This window comes from Triticum urartu, chromosome 5A (genome assembly GCF_056163025.1).
Source record: "Triticum urartu cultivar PI428250 chromosome 5A, HENAU_Tu73, whole genome shotgun sequence".
Lineage (NCBI taxonomy): Eukaryota > Viridiplantae > Streptophyta > Magnoliopsida > Poales > Poaceae > Triticum > Triticum urartu.
In genome coordinates, this window is record NC_141877.1 from 520,025,482 (window position 1) to 520,038,256 (window position 12,775).

The following is a 12,775-nucleotide window of genomic DNA, read 5'->3' on the forward strand; positions in this document are numbered from 1 at the left end:
AAGATCATGTGATGCATAGCAACGAGAGGGGAGAGTGTTGTCTACGTACCCAACACAGACCGACTGCGGAAGCGCTGACACGACGTAGAGGAAGTAGTCGTACGTCTTCACGATCCAACCGATCAAGCACCGAAACTACGGCACCTCCGAGTTCGAGCACACGTTCAGCTCGATGACGATCCCCGGACTCCGATCCAGCAAAGTGTCGGGGAAGAGTTCCGTCAGCACGACGGCGTGGTGACGATCTTGATGAACTACAGCAGTAGGGCTTCGCCTAAACTCCGCTATAGTATTATCGAGGAATATGGTGGCAGGGGGCACCGCACACGGCTAAGGAATAGATCACGTGGATCAACTTGTGTGTCCAGAGGTGCCCCCTGCCTCCGTATATAAAGGAGCCAAGGGGGAGGGGGCGCCGGCCTAGGAGGAGGGCGCAGGAGGAGTCCTACTCCTACCGGGAGTAGGACTCCCCCCCCCCCCAATCCTATTCCAACTAGGATTCCCAAGGGGGAAAGAGGGAGAGGGGTGGCCGGCCACCTCTCCTAGTCCTAATAGGACTAGGGGAGAGGGGGAGGCGTGCAGCCCTTATGGGCAGCCCTTTCACCTTTCCACTAAGGCCCACTAAGGCCCATATGATTCCCGGGGGGTTCCGGTAACCTCCCGGTAATCCGGTAAAATCCCGATTTCACCCGGAACACTTCCGATATCAAAATATAGGCTTCCAATATATCAATCTTTACGTCTCGACCATTTCGAGACTCCTCGTCATGTCCGTGATCACATTCGGGACTCCGAACAACCTTCGGTACATCAAAATGCATAAACTCATAATATCACTATCATCATAACCTTAAGCGTGCGGACCCTACGGGTTCGAGAACGATGTAGACATGACCGAGACACGTCTCTGGTCAATAACCAATAGCGGGACCTGGATGCCCATATTGGCTCCTACATATTCTACGAAGATCTTTATCGGTCAGACCGCATAACAACATACGTTGTTCCCTTTGTCATCGGTATGTTACTTGCCCGAGATTCGATCGTCGGTATCCAATACCTAGTTCAATCTCGTTACCGGCAAGTCTCTTTACTCGTTCTGTAATGCATCATCTCACAACTAACTCATTAGTTGCAATGCTTGCAAGGCTTATGTGATGTGCATTACCGAGAGGGCCCAGAGATACCTCTCCGACAATCGGAGTGACAAATCCTAATCTCGAAATACGCCAACCCAACATCTACCTTTGGAGACACCTGTAATGCTCCTTTATAATCACCCAGTTACGTTGTGATGTTTGGTAGCACCCAAAGTGTTCCTCCGGTAAACGGGAGTTGCATAATCTCATAGTCATAGGAACATGTATAAGTCATGAAGAAAAGCATTAGCAACATACTAAACGATCGGGTGCTAAGCTAATGGAATGGGTCATGTCAATCAGATCATTCAACTAATGATGTGACCTCGTTAATCAAATAACAACTCCTTTGTCTATGGTTAGGAAACATAATCATCTTTGATTAACAAGCTAGTCTAGTAGAGGCATACTAGTGACACTCTGTTTGTCTATGTATTCACACATGTATTATGTTTCCGGTTAATACAATTCTAGCATGAATAATAAACATTTATCATGATATAAGGAAATAAATAATAACTTTATTATTGCCTCTAGGGCATATTTCCTTCAGTCTCCCACTTGCACTAGAGTCAATAATCTAGATTACACCGTAATGATTCTAACACCCATGGAGCTTTGGTGCTGATCATGTTTTGCTTGTGGAAGAGGCTTAGTCAGCGGGTCTGCAACATTTAGATCCGTATGTATCTTGCAAATCTCTATGTCTCCCACCTGGACTAGATCCCGGATGGAATTGAAGCGTCTCTTGATGTGTTTGGTCCTTTTGTGAAATCTGGATTCCTTTGCCAAGGCAATTGCACCAGTATTGTCACAAAAGATTTTCATTGGACCCGATGCACTAGGTATGACACCTAGATCGGATATGAACTCCTTCATCCAGACTCCTTCATTCGCTGCTTCCGAAGCAGCTATGTACTCCGCTTCACATGTAGATCCCGCTACGACGCTTTGTTTAGAACTGCACCAACTGACAGCTCCACCGTTTAATGTAAACACGTATCCGGTTTGCGATTTAGAATCGTCCGGATCAGTGTCAAAGCTTGCATTAACGTAACCTTTTACAGTGAGCTCTTTGTCACCTCCATATACGAGAAACATATCCTTAGTCCTTTTCAGGTATTTCAGGATGTTCTTGACCGCTGTCCAGTGATCCGCTCCTGGATTACTTTGGTACCTCCCTGCTAAACTTATAGCAAGGCACACATCAGGTCTGGTACACAGCATTGCATACATGATAGATCCTATGGCTGATGCATAGGGAACATCTTTCATATTCTCTCTATCTTCTGCAGTGGTCGGGCATTGAGTCTTACTCAACTTCACACCTTGTAACACAGGCAAGAACCCTTTCTTTGCTTGATCCATTTTGAACTTCTTCAAAATTTTGTCAAGGTATGTGCTTTGTGAAAGTCCAATTAAGCGTCTTGATCTATCTCTATAGATCTTAATGCCTAATATGTAAGCAGCTTCACCGAGGTCTTTCATTGAAAAACTTTTATTCAAGTATCCCTTTATGCTATCCAGAAATTCTATATCATTTCCAATCAGTAATATGTCATCCACATATAATATCAGAAATGCTACAGAGCTCCCACTCACTTTCTTGTAAATACAGGCTTCTCCGAAAGTCTGTATAAAACCAAATGCTTTGATCACACTATCAAAATGTTTATTCCAACTCCGAGAGGCTTGCACCAGTCCATAAATGGATCGCTGGAGCTTGCACACTTTGTTAGCTCCCTTTGGATCGACAAAACCTTCCGGTTGCATCATATACAACTCTTCTTCCAGAAATCCATTCAGGAATGCAGTTTTGACATCCATCTGCCAAATTTCATAATCATAAAATGCGGCAATCGCTAACATGATTCGGACGGACTTAAGCATCGCTACGGGTAAGAAGGTCTCATCGTAGTCAATCCCTTGAACTTGCCGAAAACCTTTTGCGACAAGTCGAGCTTTATAGACAGTAACATTGCCATCAGCGTCAGTCTTCTTCTTAAAGATCCATTTATTCTCAATTGCTTGCCGATCATCGGGCAAGTCAACCAAAGTCCATACTTTGTTCTCATACATGGATCCCATCTCAGATTTCATGGATTCAAGCCACTTTGCGGAATCTGGGCTCACCATCGCTTCTTCATAGTTCGTAGGTTCATCATGATCTAGTAGCATGACTTCCAGAACAGGATTACCGTACCACTCTGGTGCGGATCTTACTCTGGTCGATCTACGAGGTTCAGTAGTATCTTGATCTGAAGTTTCATGATCATTATCATTGGCTTCCTCACTAACTGGTGTAGGTGTCACTGAAACAGTTTTCTGTGATGAACTACTTTCCAGTAAGGGAGCAGGTACAGTTACCTCGTCAAGTTCTACTTTCCTCCCACTCACTTCTTTCGAGAGAAACTCCTTCTCTAGAAAGGATCCATTCTTAGCAACGAATGTCTTGCCTTCGGATCTGTGATAGAAGGTGTACCCAACAGTTTCCTTTGGGTATCCTATGAAGACACATTTCTCCGATTTGGGTTCGAGCTTATCAGGTTGAAGCTTTTTCACATAAGCATCGCAGCCCCAAACTTTAAGAAACGACAACTTTGGTTTCTTGCCAAACCACAGTTCATAAGGCGTCGTCTCAACAGATTTTGATGGTGCCCTATTTAACGTGAATGCAGCCGTCTCTAGAGCATAACCCCAAAACGATAGCGGTAAAATCAGTAAGAGACATCATAGATCGCACCATATCTAGTAAAGTACGATTACGACGTTCGGACACACCATTACGCTGTGGTGTTCCGGGTGGCGTGAGTTGCGAAACTATTCCACAGTTTTTCAAATGTGCACCAAACTCGTAACTCAAATATTCTCCTCCACGATCAGATCGTAGAAACTTTATTTTCTTGCTACGATGATTTTCAACTTCACTCTGAAATTCTTTGAACTTTTCAAATGTTTCAGATTTATGTTTCATTAAGTAGATATACCCATATCTGCTTAAATCATCTGTGAAGGTGAGAAAATAACGATATCCGCCACGAGCCTCAACATTCATCGGACCACATACATCGGTATGTATGATTTCCAACAAATCTGTTGCTCTCTCCATAGTACCGGAGAACGGTGTTTTAGTCATCTTGCCCATGAGGCACGGTTCGCAGGTACCAAGTGATTCATAATCAAGTGGTTCCAAAAGTCCATCAGTATGGAGTTTCTTCATGCGCTTTACACCGATATGACCTAAACGACAGTGCCACAAATAAGTTGCACTTTCATTATCAACTCTGCATCTTTTGGCTTCAACATTATGAATATGTGTATTACTACTATCGAGATTTAATAAAAATAGACCACTCTTCAAGGGTGCATGACCATAAAAGATATTACTCATATAAATAGAACAACCATTATTCTCTGATTTAAATGAATAACTGTCTCGCATTAAACAAGATCCAGATATAATGTTCATGCTCAACGCTGGCACCAAATAACAATTATTTAGGTCTAATATTAATCCCGAAGGTAGATGTAGAGGTAGCATGCCGACCGCGATCACATCGACTTTGGAACCGTTTCCCACGCGCATCGTCACCTCGTCCTTTGCCAGTGCCCGCTTATTCTGTAGTCCCTGTTTCGAGTTGCAAATATTAGCAACAGAACCAGTATCAAATACCCAGGTGCTACTGCGTGCTCTAGTAAGGTACACATCAATAACATGTATATCACATATACCTTTGTTCACCTTGCCATCCTTCTTATCCGCCAAATACTTGGGGCAGTTCCGCTTCCAGTGACCAGTCTGCTTGCAGTAGAAGCACTCAGTTTCAGGCTTAGGTCCAGACTTGGGTTTCTTCTCCTGAGCAGCAACTTGCTTGTTGTTCTTCTTGAAGTTCCCCTTCTTCTTCCCTTTGCCCTTTTTCTTGAAACTAGTGGTTTTGTTAACCATCAACACTTGATGCTCCTTCTTGATTTCTACCTCCACAGTTTTCAGCATTACGAAGAGCTCGGGAATAGTCTTGTTCATCCCTTGCATATTATAGTTCATCACGAAGCTCTTGTAGCTTGGTGGCAGTGATTGGAGAATTCTGTCAATGACGCAATCATCCGGAAGATTAACTCCCAATTGAATCAAGTGATTATTATACCCAGACATTTTGAGTATATGCTCACTGACAGAACTGTTCTCCTCCATCTTGCAGCTATAGAACTTATTGGAGACTTCATATCTCTCAATCCGGGCATTTGCTTGAAATATTAACTTCAACTCCTGGAACATCTCATATGCTCCATGACGTTCAAAACGTCGTTGAAGTCCCGATTCTAAGCCGTAAAGCATGGCACACTGAACTATCGAGTAGTCATCAGCTTTGCTCTGCCAGACGTTCATAACATCTAGTGTTGCTCCAGCAGCAGGCCTGGCACCCAGTGGTGCTTCCAGGACGTAATTCTTCTGAGCAGCAATGAGGATAATCCTCAAGTTATGGACCCAGTCCGTGTAATTGCTACCATCATCTTTCAACTTTGCTTTCTCAAGGAACGCATTAAAATTCAACGGAACAACAGCACGAGCCATCTATCTACAATCAACATAAACAAGCAAGATACTATCAGGGACTAAGTTCATGATAAATTTAAGTTCAATTAATCATATTACTTAAGAACTCCCACTTAGATAGACATCCCTCTAATCTTCTAAGTGATTACGTGATCCAAATCAACTAAACCATAACCGATCATCACGTGAGATGGAGTAGTTTTCAATGGTGAACATCGTTTATGTTGATCATATCTACTATATGATTCACGCTTGACCTTTCGGTCTCCGTGTTCCGAGGCCATATCTTCATATGCTAGGCTCGTCAAGTTTAACCTGAGTATTCTGCGTGTGCAAAAACTGGCTTGCACCCGTTGTAGATGGACGTAGAGCTTATCACACCCGATCATCACGTGGTGTCTGGGCACGACGAACTTTGGCAACGGTGCATACTCAGGGAGAACACTTCTTGATAATTTAGTGAGAGATCATCTTATAATGCTACCGTCAATCAAAGCAAGATAAGATGCATAAAAGATAAACATCACATGCAATCAATATAAGTGATATGATATGGCCATCATCATCTTGTGCCTGTGATCTCCATCTCCGAAGCACCGTCATGATCACCATCGTCACCGGTGCGACACCTTGATCTCCATCATAGCATCGTTGTCGTCTCGCCAATCTTATGCTTCCACAACTATCACTACCGTTTAGTAATAAAGTAAAGCATTACATCGCGATTGCATTGCATACAATAAAGTGACAACCATATGGCTCCTGCCAGTTGCCGATAACTCGGTTACAAAACATGATCATCTCATACAATAAAATTTAGCATCATGCCTTGACCATATCACATCACAACATGCCCTGCAAAAACAAGTTAGACGTCCTCTACTTTGTTGTTGCAAATTTTACGTGGCTGCTACGGGCTTAAGCAAGAACCAATCTCACCTACGCATCAAAACCACAACGATAGTTTGTCAAATAGACTCCGTTTTAACCTTCGCAAGGACCGGGCGTAGCCATACTTGGTTCAACTAAAGTTGGAGAGACAGTCGCCCGCAAGCCATCTATGTGCAAAGCACGTCGAGGGAACCGGTCTCGCGTAAGCGTACGCGTAAGGTTGGTCCGGGTCGTCTCGTCCAACAATACCGCCGAACCAAAGTATGACATGCTGGTAGGCAGTATGACTTGTATCGTCCACAACTCACTTGTGTTCTACTCGTGCATATAACATCAACATAAATAACCTAGGCTCAGATGCCACTGTTGGGGAACGTAGTAATTTCAAAAAATTTCCTACGCACACTCAAGATCATGTGATGCATAGCAACGAGAGGGGAGAGTGTTGTCTACGTACCCAACGCAGACCGACTGCGGAAGCGCTGACACGACGTAGAGGAAGTAGTCGTACGTCTTCACGATCCAACCGATCAAGCAACGAAACTACGGCACCTCCGAGTTCGAGCACACGTTCAGCTCGATGATGATCCCCGGACTCCGATCCAGCAAAGTGTCGGGGAAGAGTTCCGTCAGCACGACGGCGTGGTGACGATCTTGATGAACTACAGCAGCAGGGCTTCGCCTAAACTCCGCTACAGTATTATCGAGGAATATGGTGGCAGGGGGCACCGCACACGGCTAAGGAATAGATCACGTGGATCAACTTGTGTGTCCAGAGGTGCCCCCTGCCTCCGTATATAAAGGAGCCAAGGGGGAGGGGGGCGCCGGCCTAGGAGGAGGGCACGGGAGGAGTCCTACTCCTACCAGGAGTAGGACTCCCCCCCCCCCCAATCCTATTCCAACTAGGATTCCCAAGGGGGAAAGAGGGAGAGGGGTGGCCAGCCACCTCTACTAGTCCTAATAGGACTAGGGGAGAGGGGGAGGCGCACAGCCCTTATGGGCAGCCCTTTCACCTTTCCACTAAGGCCCACTAAGGCCCATATGATTCCCGGGGGGTTCCGGTAACCTCCCGGTAATCCGGTAAAATCCCGATTTCACCCGGAACACTTCCGATATCAAAATATAGGCTTCCAATATATCAATCTTTACGTCTCGACCATTTTGAGACTCCTCGTCATGTCCGTGATCACATCCGGGACTCCGAACAACCTTCGGTACATCAAAATTCATAAACTCATAATATCACTGTCATCGTAACCTTAAGCGTGCGGACCCTACGGGTTCGAGAACGATGTAGACATGACCGAGACACGTCTCTGGTCAATAACCAATAGCGGGACCTGGATGCCCATATTGGCTCCTACATATTCTACGAAGATCTTTATCGGTCAGACCGCATAACAACATACGTTGTTCCCTTTGTCATCGGTATGTTACTTGCCCGAGATTCGATCGTCGGTATCCAATACCTAGTTCAATCTCGTTACCGGCAAGTCTCTTTACTCGTTCTGTAATACATCATCTCACAACTAACTCATTAGTTGCAATGCTTGCAAGGCTTATGTGATGTGCATTACCGAGAGGGCCCAGAGATACCTCTCCGACAATCGGAGTGACAAATCCTAATCTCGAAATACGCCAACCCAACATCTACCTTTGGAGACACCTGTAATGCTCCTTTATAATCACCCAGTTACGTTGTGATGTTTGGTAGCACCCAAAGTGTTCCTCCGGTAAACGGGAGTTGCATAATCTCATAGTCATAGGAACATGTATAAGTCATGAAGAAAAGCATTAGCAACATACTAAACGATCGGGTGCTAAGCTAATGGAATGGGTCATGTCAATCAGATCATTCAACTAATGATGTGACCTCGTTAATCAAATAACAACTCCTTTGTCTATGGTTAGGAAACATAATCATCTTTGATTAACGAGCTAGTCTAGTAGAGGCATACTAGTGACACTCTGTTTGTCTATGTATTCACACATGTATTATGTTTCCGGTTAATACAATTCTAGCATGAATAATAAACATTTATCATGATATAAGGAAATAAATAATAACTTTATTATTGCCTCTAGGGCATATTTCCTTCAAAAAGATGGCATGATAAAAGCATACAAAAGCGTGAGTTTAATGTAGGTGATTATGTATTGCTATACAACTCTCGTTTAAGATTTTTTGCAGGAAAACTTCTCTCTAAATGGGAAGGTCCTTACGTTATCGAGGAGGTCTATCGTTCCGGTGCCATAAAAATCAACAACTTCAAAGGCACAAATCCGAAGGTGGTGAACGGTCAAAGAATCAAACATTATATCTCAGGTAATCCCACAAATGTTGAAACCAATGTTATTGAAACCGTAACCCCAGAGGAATACATAAGGGACACTTTCCGGAATGTTTCAGACTCCGAAAAGGAATAGGTATGTGGTACGGTAAGTAAACCGACTCCAAAACAGTTTTTAAGGCAATATTTATCCGTTTTAGAATATTTAGAAAAATAGAAAAATAAGTAGCAGTCCGAGAAGGACACGAGGACTCCATGAGGGTGGAGGGCACGCCTTATCCTCCTGGGCGCGCCCCCCTACCTCGTGGGCACCTCGTGCGCTTTCCGGACTCCGTTTTCTTACACGACACGTAATTTGGTCGGTAAAAATATATTATATAATCTCCCGGAGGTTTTGACTCCCGTATCACGCAAAACTCTCCTATCTTTGTTTCGAGATGTTTTTCTGACAGATCCAGGACGTCATGTCGTCTTCAAGTTCCCCCAAGGACCAGTGCTTCGAGAAGGTCATCAACCCCTACCTCGCGGAGGTGTTGCAACACCCTCAAACCATTGAGATGCGTGAGGGGTTGTTGCACATCCGCGATGTTGAGGGACCAAGGAAGACCGGAAGCACGGAGGCAAGGCTCGAGGCATTGGAGCAAGAAGTTTTCAAGTGTCAGGAGATGGTGGAGCGTGGAATCGATTCCAATCACATTATGATCACGGAGTTCACCAACAACCACAAGTTGGGCGTCAAGGACATTGGGGAGGCCATCTTCAAGCTTCATGAGAAAATCGAGCACCTCCAAGCCTAGATCTATGACCTGCAAAATCAAAACTGTGAGTATGAATATAGATTCAAGAGGATGAGTTTGGCTGCAGATTTGAGGTTTCAGGAGACTCGGTCATCCTTCTATGATGGTGAGCCTATGCCTTGGAAGAAGGACGACAAGCCTACGCCATCAACAAAACCATCACCTTCTCCACCAACAAAGAAGAATTGAGTATTTGGTATGGGCACTCCCCTTGGCAACTGCCAAGCTTGGGGGAGTGCCCCGGTATCGTATCACCATCACTTTTATCTTTACCATTTTTCTTAGTTCGATCCTTTTGGTAATATCTTGATCTAGTAGAATAAAGTTTATGGCATGATCTAGTTTTGAGTTTTGCTTTATGTTCCCTCTATGTAATTGAGTCCGTGAGCTATATATAATAAAGATTAGTGTTGAGTCAAGGGCTTGATTATTTTGCCATGATCCTAAGTGAATAAAAGAAAAGAGAAAGAATAAAAGGGGAACAAAGAGATCATATGGATCTTATGGAGAGTAATGAGCTCACATAGAAAAGTATGATGAATAAAAGTTGTTGAGAGTTGACAAACATGGTTTTGGTCATCGTTGCAATTAATAGGAAGTAATAAAGAAAGAGAGGTCTTCACATATAAATATACTATCTTGGACATCTTTTATGATTGTGAGCACTCATTAAAATATGACATGCTAAAGAGTTTACGTTGGACAAGGAAGACATCTGAGATAAATTATATTGTCATGGATCATCCAACATGGTTGAGCTTGCCTTTCCCCCTCATGCTAGCCAAATTCATCGCACCAAGTAGAGATACTACTAGTGCTTCCAAATACCCTTAAACCAGTTTTGCCATGAGAGTGCACCATACCTGCCTATGGATTGAGTAAGATCCTCCAAGTAAGTTGTCATCGGTGCAAGCAATAAAAATTGGTCTCTAAATATGTATGACTTATTAGTGTGGGAGAAAATAAGCTTTATACGATCGTGTGATATGGAAGAAATAAAAGCGACAGACTGCATAATAAAGGTCCATATCACAAGTGGCAATATAAAGTGACGTTCTTTCGCATTAAGATTTTGTGCATCCAACCATAAAAGCGCATGACAACCTCTGCTTCCCTCTGCGAAGGGCCTATCTTTTACTTTTATCTCCCACCTTACATAAGAGTCATGGTGATCTTCACCCTTCGTTTTTACATTTTATCCTTTGGCAAGCACAATATGTTGGAAAGATTTGGTATATATGGCTAATTGGATGTGAGTTTTCATGAACTATTATTGTTGACATTACCCTAGAGGTAAAACATTGGGAGGCAAAACTATAAGCCCCTATCTTTCTCAGTGTCCGATTAAAACTCCATACCCATAAGTATTGCGTGAGTATCAGCAATTGTGAAAGACTATATGATAGTTGATTATGTGGACTTGCTGAAAAGCTCTTATATTGACTCTTTCCTATGTTATGATAAATTGCAATTGCTCCAATGACTGATATTATAGTTTGTTAGTTTTCGATGAAGTTTATGATTCATACTTGAAATTGTGATTGAATTATTACTCTAGCATAAGAAATCATATGACAAGAATAATATAAGTTGTTGTTCTAAGAATGATCATGATGCCCTCATGTCCGTATTTTACTTTTATCGACACCTCTATCTCTAAACATGTGGACATATTTTTCGATTTCGGCTTTCGCTTGAGGACAAGCGAGGTCTAAGCTTGGGGGAGTTGATACGTCCATTTTGCATCATGCTTTCATATCGATATTTATTGCATTATGGGATGTTATTACACATTATGTCACAATACTTATGCCTATTCTCTCTTATTTTACAAGGTTTACATAAAGAGGGAGAATGCCGGCAGCTGGGATTCTGGGCTGGAAAAGGAGCAAATATTAGAGACCTATTTTGTACAGCTCCAAAAGTCCTGAAACTTCACGGAAGCCGTTTTCAGAATATATAAAAAATACTGAGCGCAAGAAGTCCACCAAGGGGGCCACACCCTGCCCACGAGGGTGGGGGGCATGCACTGCCCCCCTGGGCGCGCCCCCTACCTCGTGGGCCCCCTGGTGGCCCTCCGATGGCCATCTTCTGCTATATGGAGTCTTTCGATGAGGAAAAAAAATCATAAGCCATCTTCTCGGACGAAACTCCGCCGCCACGAGGCGGAACCTTGGCGGATCCAATCTAGGGCTCCGGCAGAGCTGTTCTACCGGGGAAACTTCCCTCCAGGAGGGGGAAATCATCGCCATCATCATCACCAACACTCCTCTCATCGGGAGAGGGCAATCTCCATCAACATCTTCACCAGCACCATCTCCTCTCAAAACCCTAGTTCATCTCTTGTATCCAATTCTTGTCTCCAAGTCCGGGATTGGTACTAGTAGGTTGCTAGTAGTGTTAATTACTCCTTGTAGTTGATGCTAGTTGGTTTAGTTGGTGGAAGATCATATGTTCAGATCCTATATGCATATTAATACCCCTCTGATTATGAACATGATTATGCTTTGTGAGTACTTACGTTTTTTCCTGAGGACATGGGAGAAGTCTTGCTATTAGTAGTCATGTGAATTTGTTATTCGTTCGATATTTTGATGAGATGTATGTTGTCTCTCCTCTAGTGGTGTTATGTGAACGTCGACTACATAACACTTCACCATTATTTGGGCCTAGAGGAAGGCATTGGGAAGTAATAAGTAGATGATGGGTTGCTAGAGTGACAGAAGCTTAAACCCTAGTTTATGCGTTGCTTCGTAAGGGACTGATTTGGATCCATATGTTTCATGCTATGGTTAGGTTTACCTTAATACTTTTGTTGTAGTTGCGGATGCTTGCAATAGAGGTTAATCATAAGTGGGATGCCTGTCCAAGTAAGGACAGTACCCAAGAACCGGTCCACCCACATATCAAATTATCAATGTACCGAACGCGAATCATATGAACGTGATGACAACTAGCTTGACGATATTCCCATGTGTCCCCGGGAGCACTTTTCTCTATATAAGAGTTTGTCCAGGCTTGTCCTTTGCTACAAAAAGGATTGGGCCACCTTGCTGCACTTTATTTACTTTTGTTACTTGTTGCTCGTTACAAATTATCCTA